We start from the raw sequence: 12935 nt of genomic DNA on the forward strand, positions 1-12935 counted from the left end.
TGAATAGGGATTATTCTGCCATTTTATGAAATGGGATTTTGATTAAAACATGGCTTTTCTAGGGTCCATACATCCTTTCAAACCAGCACAATCACTTTGGACAAACCTACAAAATCTCATGCCCTACTCAAGGTTCCATGTACTTATGGTATTTAATTAAGCTGTCCACATAAGTTATATTAGGAAATTCACTAGAGAGACAGAGGATTTTATTGCTCACAGTCCAACAAGCAACATGAACATGATGTTTGAATTATTTCTTTTTGTTCCCCCCCCAAGTCCCATGAGAATGTTATAAATGTTATGAATCTATCTGGATAGATGCCTGCATATGTTCCTAGGAAAGAACATTGAGTTTAGGGAATCCTTATTGCTTTTTTTCCCACCTCTCAGCATTAGCTGTACTGCATCCCATAAGTTGTGATATGATGTGTCTTCCTTTTCATTTGTCTTGAGATATTAACTGATTTCTCTGTAGTTAATTCCTTGACCCACTGATTGTTATGAGTGTGTTGTTTAGCTTCCATATATTTGTAAATTTTATGAACCTCTGCCTGTGATTGATTTCCAAATTCTTTCCATTATGATCTGAGAAAGTGTTTTTTTTAAAACTTTTTTTTATTGTATAGTATAACATATATACAAAGCAAGGAAATAAAAAAGCAATAGTTTTCAAAGCGCTCTTCAACAAGTAGTTATGGGACAGATCCCAAAATTTCTTATGGGCTACCATACGATCCTTTCATATTTTTCCTTCTAGTTGCTCCAGAATATAGGAGGCTAAAAGGCTTAAATACTTTTTTATCATCACAATCAACTTTTTTCCCCTTATTTTCTTGTGAACAATAACATATATACATAAAAGCTATAATTTTCAAAGCACAGCACCACAATTAGTTGTAGAACATATTTCAGAGTTTGGCATGGGTTACAATTTCACAATTTTAAGTTTTTGCTTCTAGCTGCTCTAAAATATTGGAGACTAAAAGAGATATCAATTTAATGATTCATCATTCATATTCATTTGTTAAATCCTATCTTCTATGTATAATTCCCCTGTCACCTTTGATCTTTCCATACCTCTCTTTGCAGTTGTCTGGGCTATGACAATTCTAAATTTTTGATATTGGAAGGGTCTGTCACTAATATGGGGCAGGGATATGGGACTATCTGATATTCTGGAGAGGCTGGGCTAGGTTTCAGGAGTTCTCTGGACCAGGGACCTATCTGGAAGTTGTAGGTTTCTGGAAAGTTACTTTGGTTGAGAAAGTGTTTTGAATAATTTCAATCTTGTAAAATTTATTGAAAGGAGAAAGAGGAGGTATAACAGGAAAAAAAATGGGATTTAACAAATGAGTATGGCTGAATCACTGTATCAGTATTCCTTCTAGCCTCCAGTGTTTTGGAGTAGCTCAAAGGAAAATTCTGAGGTGATGGAACAGTAACCCATGACAAACTCTGGGATCTATTATGTAACTACTTGTTGAAGTATGCTTTGAAAATTATTGCTTTTTTCTTTCTTTGCTTTGTATATGTATTAGTTTCTTAAATGTTGCCAGAACACAGTACACCACAATTGGAATGGCTTTTATAAAGGGAATTTAATAAATTACAAGTTTACAGTTCTAAACCTTTAAACATGTCCAAACTAAGGCATCCAGGGAAAGATATCAAGAAAGGCCAATGGGTCAGGAACACCTCTGTCAATTAGGTACTCTTGTGGCTGGCATCTGCTGGTCTCTTGCTTCCAGGCTCCATTGCTTTTAGCCTCTGTTCCTGTGGGGATTCCTCACTTTACTTCTCCAGGGCTGGCTTTTATCTCTTAGCTTCCCTTGGCCCTCTCCAAGTTCTGGCTTGCTTAACATCTCATGGCAACATCCACTGGGCTCTACGCATTTCCAAACATCTGTATCTCTGGTCTCCAAGTGTTGACATCTCTGTTAGCTCTGCTCTGAAGTTTCTATTGGCTCTGTTGTTTTTGTTGCTCCTGTCATTTCTCTCCATTCTTTTTGATGGTAAGAAAGCTTACTTTTTATCCTAAAAGGGGACATTACTTCATCCCTTAAAGTTGCTCATGGCAAACACAATCTTGAGAAATGACCTGTGTGAGAAGTGGTCAGGGCCTTGTAGTCTTGGCATACCCAGCAAAAAGTACAGGAGTTTGACATACAGTGGAAAAGTAGAAGTATGTACTAATTGATAGGAATCTTAGAAAATACTACTATGAAATATTTGCCATACAAAAAGGTATAGAGAATAATAAAATGAACAGCCATATAGTTGCTTCCCAACTTGAAAAATAAACATAATCTATACAATTGAAGCTCCCTGTGGGCCCCTTCCCATTTTCACCTTCCTTTCCCCCAACTGGTAAACACTATCCTGAATTTATTGTCCTGTCACCACATTCCTTTGTCCCTAAACATCATAGGGAGTTGTTTTTCATATTTATACACTTCTAAAAAGAATTTTTTACCATCATTTAACAATTATTAAAGAGCCTTTTTTACATAGTACCAATTTAGGCACTGTAGAAAAAAAATTGCTCATGCACGTCATGATCTCATGGCCCATGATAAAACAAAAACACTAAAAGGAAAAGAATGAAAAAATGAAAGTTGCTAAACAATATACAACTCTAAAGTAAATTATTAACATCTAATATACATAAGGCTAAGTACAGTTAAAGATGGAGGACAAAATACAGTTCATCATGGGGATGCCTATGAAAGGCAGCAACCGTGATACTTACAGGAATGAGATTCATCTAGACGGTTTGTCATACAGGTGAGAGTTCTGAAGAAACTGGCCTTGAATTGATCTAGCCAAACAGATAAGGAAGTTGGAAGTAGTAAGTCAACAGGCAATTGTCCATGAGGTATGTAGGCTCAGGTAACCATTTTAATCAGGAGAGAAGGCCAAGACTAACTTCCTGACCTCAAATAATTTATCCTGACCTCAAATAATTTATCATCTAATTGAGCAAATGTGGCTAAAGCTTAGATCCTCCTAAGGCCTTCTATGATTATGACCGTAATGTGCATTGCAGATTTTGGCAAAGGAGGAGAAAAGAAATTAATGTGAGTTGCAGTAATTAGGAAAAGAAGGCTTCATTGAGAAGAGTTCTGAGTTGGCAGTTAGTGATGAAGAGGATACTTAGGCAAAGACAGGAGGCAGTGAATGTGGAATAATGATAAGACTCAGTGTAAGGTTGTATGAATTATTTATGTTAAAGTTATCTGATCTGTAGAGTTTCCCACTACCTGGATTTTGTTGATTGCATACTTTTAGAGAAGTAAATTATTCCAAGCCTGGAGTGGAAATCATTAAAGGTAATTATACATTTTTTTTGGCATATGCTGTTCCATTCTTCTTCTACATTGTCAGATGCTAGTTACATATTATAATCTCACCCTTTTAAATCTTGTTTAGTTTTCTTTTTAAACTTTTTTTATTGTATAATATAACATATATACAAAGCAAAGAAAGAAAAAAGCAAAAGGCAATAGTTTTCAAAGCACTCTTCAAAAAGTAGTTAGAGGACAGATCCCAGAGTCTGTCATGGGCTACCATACCATCATTTCAGATTTTTCCTTCTAGCTGCCCTTGTGGGAAGATTTTTTATGACTGTTTGAATCTCTTTCCTTATAATTGGTTTGTTGCAGTCTTCCATTTCTTCTTAAGTCAGATACAGGTAGTTTGTATGTTTCTAGGAATTTGTCCATTTGATCTAGGTTGTCTGGTTTGTTGGCATATAGTTGTTGAACCCCTCTCATTGCTAATTTTGTTTGTGTCCTCTCTTTTTCTTTGTTAGTCTACCTAGGGGTCCATCAATTTTATTGATTTTCTCAAAGAACCAGTTTTTTGCTTTATTGATTCTTTCTATTGTTTTATTGTTCTTCAGTTTATTTCTGCTTTAATCTTTATTTCTTTTCTTTTATTTGTTTTGGGGTTATTTTGCTGTTCTTTCTCTAAATTCTCCAGGTGAGCAGTTAAGTCCTTGATTTTTGCTTTTCTTGTTTTAATGTAGACATTTAGGGTAATACATTTCCTTCGCAGCATTACCTTGACCACATCCCATACTTTTTTTTTTTTTGCGTGGACAAGCACTGGGAATTGAACCTGGGTCTCCAGCATAGTGGGGGAGAGCTCTACCTGCTGAGCCACTGTGGCCTGCCCACAACACACTTTTAAATAATCAGTGAGTCAAAGAAGAAATTGCTGGAGAAATCAGTAAATATCTGGAGACTAATGATAATGTGAATACAACATATCAAAACATATGGGGGGCGGGCCACAGTGGCTCAGCGGGCAGAATTCTCACCTGCCAAACCTTATTTAGTTTTGTATCTACAAGTAACTATATATATAATCATCATCATCAGCTCTTATGTTGATATTTCCCTAGACATTTTTTGTTGGCTGAGGATTGTTCTCTAGTAGACTCTAGTAGAGTCTTTTAGTAACAGTAATCTCCAAATTCTTGCATGTTGCTAACCATTTGTGTGGGCCTTTATGCCAGATTATTTTACTGGACATAAAATGTTAGCTTGTTTTTTTCCTTGAGTATTTTAAAAATGTGTTTCAGTTTTCTTCTTGGCATAAACCATTGTTGCCAAAAAGTCTGTTAATTATCAACTTTTTCTTATACATTACATGTTAGTTAATTTTACTAGAAAATGACTTTTTTTGGGTTGTTTTAGAGTGATATTCTCAGGTATATGATGTATGTACTCAGTTGTAGTTTTAAGTCTATTTTATTTCAGAAAATTTCTTGAATTATGGTTTATAGTATTTGTTCTGTTCACTTGTCTTGGTCTGCTTCTTTTCTTTTCTTTTTTTTTTATTAAACTTTTTTATTGTACTGTAACATACATACAAAGCAAAGAAAGAAAAAGCAATAATTTTCAGAGCACTCTTCATCAAGTAGTTATAGGACAGATCCCAGAGTTTGTCATGGGCTCCCATACGATCCTCTCAGATTTTTCCTTCTTGCTGTCCCGGAGTGTAGGAGACTAGAAGGAATAAATATTTTTTTTTATTCTCACAATTGACTTTTTTTTTCTTTTTTGTGATGAATAACATATTTATAAAAAAGCAGTATATTTCGGAGTGCAGCTCAACAATTAGCTGTAGAACAGATTTCAGAGTTTGGTATGGGTTACAGTTCCACTATTTTAGGTTTTCACTTCTAGCTGCTCTAAGATAGTAGAGACAAAAAGAAATATCAGTTTAATGATTGAGCAGTCATATTTGTTTGTTAAACCCTACCTTCTCTGTATAATTCCACTATCACCTTTGATCTTTCTCCCTCTCTTTAGGGGTATTTGGACTATGCCATTCTAACTTTTTCATGTTGGAAGGGGCTGTCAATAATATGGGGTAGGGAGATGGAATTGTTTGATGTTCTGGAGAGGCTGAGCCCTCTAGGTGTCAGGACTTACCTGGACCAGGGACCCATTTGGAGGTTGTAGGTTTCTGGAAAGTTACCCTAGTGCATATCTTTTTAGAATCTTATATGCCCTAGGTGTTCTTTAGGAGTGCCTAGAATGATTTTGCTTAGGGTTTGGCAAGTTATGATAGGTAGCAATGTCTTACTAAAGTTAGCATAAGAGTGACCTCTAGAGTAGTCTCTCAACTATTCGAACTCTCTCAGCCACTGATACTTTATTAGTTACACATCTTCTCCCCCTTTTGGTCAGGATGGAAGTGTTGATCCCACTGTGCCAGGACTGGACTCATTCCTGGGAGTCATCTCCCACACCACAAGGGAGACTTTCACCCCTTAATGCCATATGCCCCACCTAGAGGAGAGGTCAAAGATTTCAGTTACAGAGTTGGGCCAAGAGAGAATGAGGCCACATCTGAACAACGAAAGAAGTCCTCCAGAAGTAACTCTTAGGCATGCCTATAAGTAGGCTAAGCTTCTCCACTACCTATATAAGCTTCACAAGAGTAAGCCTCAAGATCAAGGGCTTGGCCTATTGATTTGGGTGTCCCTAATATTTTACACAGTATCAGGGGTTTTCCCAGTGGTAAAATTTAATAGTTCCATATTTTTTCTCCTATCCCTCAAGGGACTTTGCCAATACTTTTTCATTATCTGCTTAATATATTCTAAGATGTATCAAACATTACATTAAGCTATACAGGATTAAAGGCCCTCATTCTTATTCTGGGCTCCCTGTGTTTCAATTGTTCAAATGAGCTGTCCAGACAGGTTGAGTTAGATTATCTTTATTCCTCGTAGATGTTTTTTTTTTTTTTTTACATTTTCATATACATTAAAAAAAAAAGCAAATTCTCTGTACAAAATCCTGTGTACAGAGTTTTTAATCCCATTCTATGGTTATACCGCCACAAAGATATTTGCTTAAAACTATACTAAAAGTGCTTTTAAAACTTCATATTCAATTTTGACACCCATATACTAATATTTTTGAAATGTGACTACAAAGGAATTAAAACAATCATACAGACATTTCTTTCTTTTTTGTTTTTGCATGGGCAGGCACTGGCTCTCCAACCTGGTCTCTGGCATGGCAGGCGAGAACTCTGCCTGCTGAGCCACCATGGCCCCAGACATTTCTTTTAATATAAGAAAACTGTATAAAATGTATTACTAATCAACATTTATCAATTCCATAGTTACCCAGCTCTGCTCAACTTTCTGTACTGCATTTATACAGGTGTATGCAAAAGGAGCAGATAATGGATTATTTTAATAATACATTGAAAGAATACCGTACACTGACAATACTTAGACATTAGGACCGCAACTAAGAGATATAACCTGTTGATTATTCCTGCTTTAGCAGAAACTTCAATTAAGGCATTAGTTACTAAAATCCACAGAAATGCTGATATTATAATTCCTAAGTGTATAGGCTCTGCTTCAGAAAGTACATCAATCACTTAAAAAACAAAACAACAGCTACAACAAAAAACAAAACAAAAAACGGTGTTTGACATTTAAGACTATATTCTGTGTTCTGAGAATGGAGGGGGGTGGATCTAAGATAAGTAGTTATCCCTGCTAAGATAGCATTTCATGCTCCCAAGCTGTTTAAATTATGACTCCTGAAGGCTTTTCGTAAAGTTTAGGATATGCTATACTATTCTTCTTTAAAAATCTTGCACAGTAACAAATTGAAGGTAATCACCCTAACCCTCCTCCCCCCAAGTAGCTAAAGATCAAGAAGGGAAATAAAGTGCCAAATGTCTGAAGTATTTTCAGTTGTTAAGGCAGTAATTTATTTGATGGTTTAGGATTAAATATGAAAATAGGCAAATTCTGATCTAAATAAATAGAAGATAGGTAATTCCAATCATGCAACTCCTGCCTAGAAGGGGGCTGGATCAGAAAACTACCTACTCCCATTTATTGCTTTGAAACCTGTAAACAAACTTTGAATTCTGACACAGAACTGTTAAGTTTCTAAGATGGAAAGCACAGTGTCAGTACCACCTTGAAGTTGAAAAAAGCTGCACTCTTGGTCACTGAATCGAGACTTGCTGAGACTCTCTTGTCCACAACTCACATCTTCACAAGAGTCCTCACTTTCAGTTTCATCAAAACAACCCCCACCCCCTTCTAGAATTGCAGGCAATTCAGGAATACTATAGTAAGTAGCTGTTGTGTTCTGTGCCTGGAAACAGCCCAAACTAACTTGTGATCTGGTTTGCAACATTCAGGAGAAGGATATTGAGCCGGGTAATTAGAAACTAACTCCCTCCAGTAAAAGAACTCCATGTCATCAATCTTGTAATGTTTCTTAACAAGCAGGAAAATTTCCAGTAGTTCCATGGTTTCAAAGTTTCTCCTTCCAGATTGAGAAGCTAATTACTGATGATTTTGCTTTTAAAAGACAAGTCCGTAGTTGGAAGCTTTCAACTGAGCTTACAGTTTATCAAGGCTCAATTTTTTTTCCTTATGAAGTATGACAGAGTACAATTAGTGTGGTATAAGTGCAAAAACTGCAAGGCAGTATTAGCTTCCAATTCATAGTGCAGTTTTTCTGAAATTATTTTTTCCATCCATTTTATGTCAGAAGCAGAGGGGATGGAATATTGCCTTCTTCTTCAACTATTCTAGTAGCCAGCAAAAAACAACAAAATTCAATACAAGAAAGCTTCACCTTCATAAAAGCCAAAAATCTGTCCAAAATATTGACAGCCAGGACAAAAGTTTCAGTGCAAGATCCAAAATAGTTGGTTAATCCCTTTAAACCTTGGCATTTCTCAATGGTGGACACAAAGTGTTATTCTCCAGAGTAGTCAAGCTCAGCCCTTTCGCTCGAGGTTGGAATCTCTGTACCTGTGCCAGGTAGAAGTTCAATAATCCGAAGAGCTGGACCCCTTCATGAGATGCCAACTTCTCTGAATCCAAATCCTTTATCTGCAGAAAGTCCGCCTCCGCCAGCCTACGGCGTCGCCAGTTGTCCAGAGGGGACGCGGCGCGGGGGCGTCGCGAGTGGTCTCCTGGTCGGGGACCTGCCGCCTCAGTGGTGCCTGCAGACCGGCATCTGACCCTCCCACCCTGCCCGCGCCTCCTCGGCCTCACAGCCGGGGCTCCATCCGGCTGCCTGCGCGCCCGCCCGCTCTCTGGGACTCCCCGCCAGCAGACCCGCCGCTCTTCGAGCAGCTTCGCCACCGCCTGTTCCTAGTTGATTTTTACAAGCTTCTCTCTTTTACCGTCATTTTTTTCTTAAGACATTATTTACTCTATTTATTCACTCGTATTCCTTCTAATAGTCTTCATTTCTATGATTTTTTCTTTTGTTTTTAATTCTTTTTTGACTTGTTACCTAGTTTCTGAGCTTTTCTAGCTTTGACTTGTGTTGTTCTTGTTTTATATTATTTTCTTGAAATTTTTAGCTGATTTATAATAGGGCTTTATAGTTATCTATATGTATATGCATACACACATTTTTAAAATATGTCTTTCTGGCATTCTGCCATTCTTTTATTTGTCAGGATGGCTGTAATATGCTCCTTATTCTTTTCTTATGATAGTTTTCTGATGTTCACTTTTATGTAAATTTAATTTTCCTGAACTTTTGAAGAGACTTGGTTCATATAGTTTTTCTAACTAACTAGCTTCTTCTATTGTTTCAAGTAAAATATAATGGCTTGCTTTCTAAGATATCCTGGTCTTTTCCCTTTCCCCACTTTTATTTGGTCCATCTCTTTCCTTCATTTCTTTTATCCCTAGCATGCTTAATTCTGATTCTGCTGTTAGCAGTTTCTTCTCAGCATAGGGCCCTGTCCCAGAAAGCAGACTTTTAATGGTCTGTTTTATGGGTTTTTAGGGCTAGAGTGCTCCAGTCCTTTGGGCCTCCAAAACACTGGAGGCTAAAAGAAATATATATATTTTTTCTTTTTTTGTGAAAAATAAACATATATACAAAAAAGCAGTAAATTTCAAAGCATATCACAACAATGATTCCCCATTCTTTACCACTCACCCACCCCACCTCCGGCCCTTGGTGACCTGTACTCTAGTTTCTGACTCTTATAAATTTGTTTATTCTAATAATTCATATCAGTGAGATCACACAATATTTGTCTTTTTTGTGTCTGACTTATTTCATGCAACATGATGCCTTTAAGATTCATCCATGTCATAGTATGTATTCAAACTTTATTCCTTTTTATGATTTAATAATATTCCATTGTATATATATACCACATCATTTAGTTGTGTTTTTTTAAACTTTTTATTAGAAATAATTTCAAACTTACAAGACATTTGCAAAAATAATACAAGCCCCATAAAGGAACTCTGACATCTGCCCATCCTTCCAGGTACCCAGATCACCAGTTTTTACATTATGCCGTATTTGCTGTATCTATCTCTCTATCTACGTATCTTTTCATATATATTTTTTATTATCTAAACATCTGAGAGCAGTTTGCTCACATCATATTCCTTGAACATGTAATACTTCCATGTACATGTCTTAGGAACAAGGGTATTTTATATAATCACCTTAAGTATAGTTATTAGTTCAAGAAATTTAACATTGATATCAAGCTTATATTCGATAGTCTACTTTTTACTTACAACTCAATAATGTCCTTTGGAGTCTTTCCCCTGTACTCTTTTAAATATATATATATATATATATATATATATATATTTTTTTTTTTAATTAAAGAAGTTGTAGGTTTACAGAAAACACGTGGCAGAAAATACAGATATATTTCCCATATATCCTCCCTTTTATTAACACTTTTGCCTTGGTGTGATACCTTTGTTACAGATTGAAGAATAGTATTGTAATCGTACTATAATTATAGCCTGAACATTAGGGTTCAGTGTTTGTGTCGTACAGTCCTGTGAGTTTTAAAAAATTTTATTCTAGTAACATATATTCGACCTAAAATATCCCCTTTAAATCACATTCAAATATACAATTCAGTGGTATCAGTGGTTAGATTCTAGACAGTATCATGTATTGCATTTAATTGTCATCTCTTTAGTGTTATCTTCTTTTTTTTAATTGTGGAAATATATGTCAACATAAAACTTCCCATCCTGGTTTACCCCTAAGCATACCAATGAGTGAAATTAATCACATTCACAATGTTGCAATACTCTCTCCACCATCCATTGCTTGTACTTTCCATTCACCCCAAAGAGAAATCCTGCACACATATTACTTTTACTCCCCATTGCTCCTGCCCTCCATCCAGGTAATTTGTTCTCTACTTTTTTTTCTCAGTGAGTTTTCTTATTTTCTGATATTTTCTTTATGGTTACCATCGGGCTTAAATTTAATATCCTTGATCTCTAACGATCGTGTATGCTTTGATACCAATTTAACTTCATTGGTATACATACTCTATGTTCTATACCCCTCTGTCCCCGCACCTTTATGTAGTTCTTGTCACACATTACAGCTTTATACATTATTAGTCCAAAATCATTGATTTATCATTATACATTAAGCATTTGTCTTTTAGATCCTGTGGCAGGTAAAAAGTGGAGTTACAAATAAAAATATAATAGTACTTGTATTTATATTTATCCATGTCACTGTCTTTACTGGACATCTTTTTTCTTCATGTGGCTTCATTCAATTGTCTAGTGTCCTTTCCTTTTAACCTATAGATCTCCTTTTAGCATCTCTTGTGCGTCTGATCTAGTGGTGACAGTCTCTCAGCTTTTGTTTATCTGGGAATGCCTTAATATCTCCCTCATTTTTCAAAGATGTTCAACTTCTTATTTTGAAATACTTTCAAGCTTATCAGACAGTTATAAAAATGCACACCCCATACAGGCAGCTCCAATATAACCTGTAACATTCTCGTTTGCTTTGATACCAACTTATCTTAAATAGCATACATACTCTGTGTTCTTATATCTCTCTGCCTCCCCACTTTTATTTAGTTCTTTTTACAAATTACATGTGTATGTATCATGAGTCCCAAATCACTTATTTATCATTAAATTTTATGCATTTGCATACATATCTTGTAGAAACTAAAAAGTGGAATCACAAATTTAAAAAATACAGTAGTACTGACATTTGTATTTAACCCCGTAATTATCCTCACCCGAGATCTTTATTTCTTCATGCAGCTTTGATCTAGTGCTTTTATTCTTTCCTTTCAACCTGCAGAACTCTCTTTAGCATCTCTTGAAGGGCTGGTCTAGTGGTGATGAACTCCCTCAGCTTTTGCTTATCTGGGAATGTCTTAATCCCTCTCTCATTTTTGAAAGACAGTTTTGCTAGATGTAGAAATCTTGTTTGGCAGCTTTTTGCTTTCAGCACTTGAAATATGTTTCCCCACTGCCTGCTTGCCTACATGGTTCCTGAAGAAAAGTTGGCACTCAATTTTATTGAGGCTCCTTTGTACATTACGTGTTGCTTTTCTTTTCTGGCTTTTAGAATTCTTTTTTTAGCTTTAGCATTTGACAGTTTCATTATAAGATACCACAGCATGGATATATTTGGGTTTGTCATGGTTAGAGTTCATTGAGTGTATTGGATGTGTATATTCATGCCTTATGTTAAATTGGGGAAGTTGTCAGCCTTTATTTCATTTGAATATTCTCTCTGCCCTTTTTTCTTTTTCTTCTCCTTCTGGGATTCCAACAGTGGAATGCTTGATGCTGTTCCACAGGTTTCTAAGGCTCTGTTCACTTTTCTTCATTTTTTCTTCCTTCTGTTCCCCAGACTAGATGATTTCAATATTTTTTGAAAATTATTGAAATTCAACTTACTGATTCTTTCTTCTGCCAGATTCAATCTGCTGTTGATTCCCTGTATAGGGAATGTTTCATTTCTGTTACTGAGGTCTTCAGCTGTGTTTGGTTCCTTTTCATAATTTCTGTCTTTCTATTGGATAATCTCTTTGTGTTCAATTTTGTCATTTTCCTGTTTCCTTTGTTCTTTATCCGTGTTTTCTTTTAGCTTTGAGCATATTTAAGGCCATTGTTTTAAAGTGTTGGTTTATACCATCCCAGTGTTTCTGGTCTGTCCTCATTGATGGTTTCTAATGCTTTTTTTTGCCTGGGCCATCACTTCGTCTTTCCTTGTATGTTTTGTAACCTTTTGTTGAAACCTGCACATTTGGATATTTTAATTATATGTTGTCAGTGAAATTTCAAGTCTGAAGCTTCTGTTTCTTAAGCTTTATCTAGCTAGTGTTATGACAGAGCTTTCTTTTATTTCTAGGAAATAGACGACCCCCCGCCCCCCAAAAAAAAGCAGAAAAAAAAAAGGAAACATTTTTTCTAGTCTTTGCAGATTGACCTGCATAGGTGCTCTTCTTCATAGCTTGTCCATACAATGAGTTTAGAGACTAGCTTGTAGTTTAGAGACTAGCTCATAGTGCCTGCTTGATTCTGCACATAAGTCTTGTCTTAGGCATATGCTATGTGGCCTTAAGGATTCCCTCGTATATGGGTTCCAAACATCTTCTCT

General features: G+C 36.0%; 1 protein-coding gene and 1 pseudogene across 2 annotated transcripts in view; one reads left to right on the forward strand and one right to left on the reverse strand.

Annotated features, from left to right (window-relative positions):
* The window catches only part of BLTP3A (bridge-like lipid transfer protein family member 3A), a 144539-nt gene that overhangs the window by 60265 nt on the left and 71339 nt on the right, over nucleotides 1-12935 (forward strand). The window lies entirely within an intron of this gene.
* On the reverse strand, nucleotides 7439-10900 carry LOC143682195 (cyclin-G2 pseudogene; annotated as a pseudogene).

Source organism: Tamandua tetradactyla, chromosome 5, assembly GCF_023851605.1.
Source record: "Tamandua tetradactyla isolate mTamTet1 chromosome 5, mTamTet1.pri, whole genome shotgun sequence".
Taxonomy (NCBI): domain Eukaryota; kingdom Metazoa; phylum Chordata; class Mammalia; order Pilosa; family Myrmecophagidae; genus Tamandua; species Tamandua tetradactyla.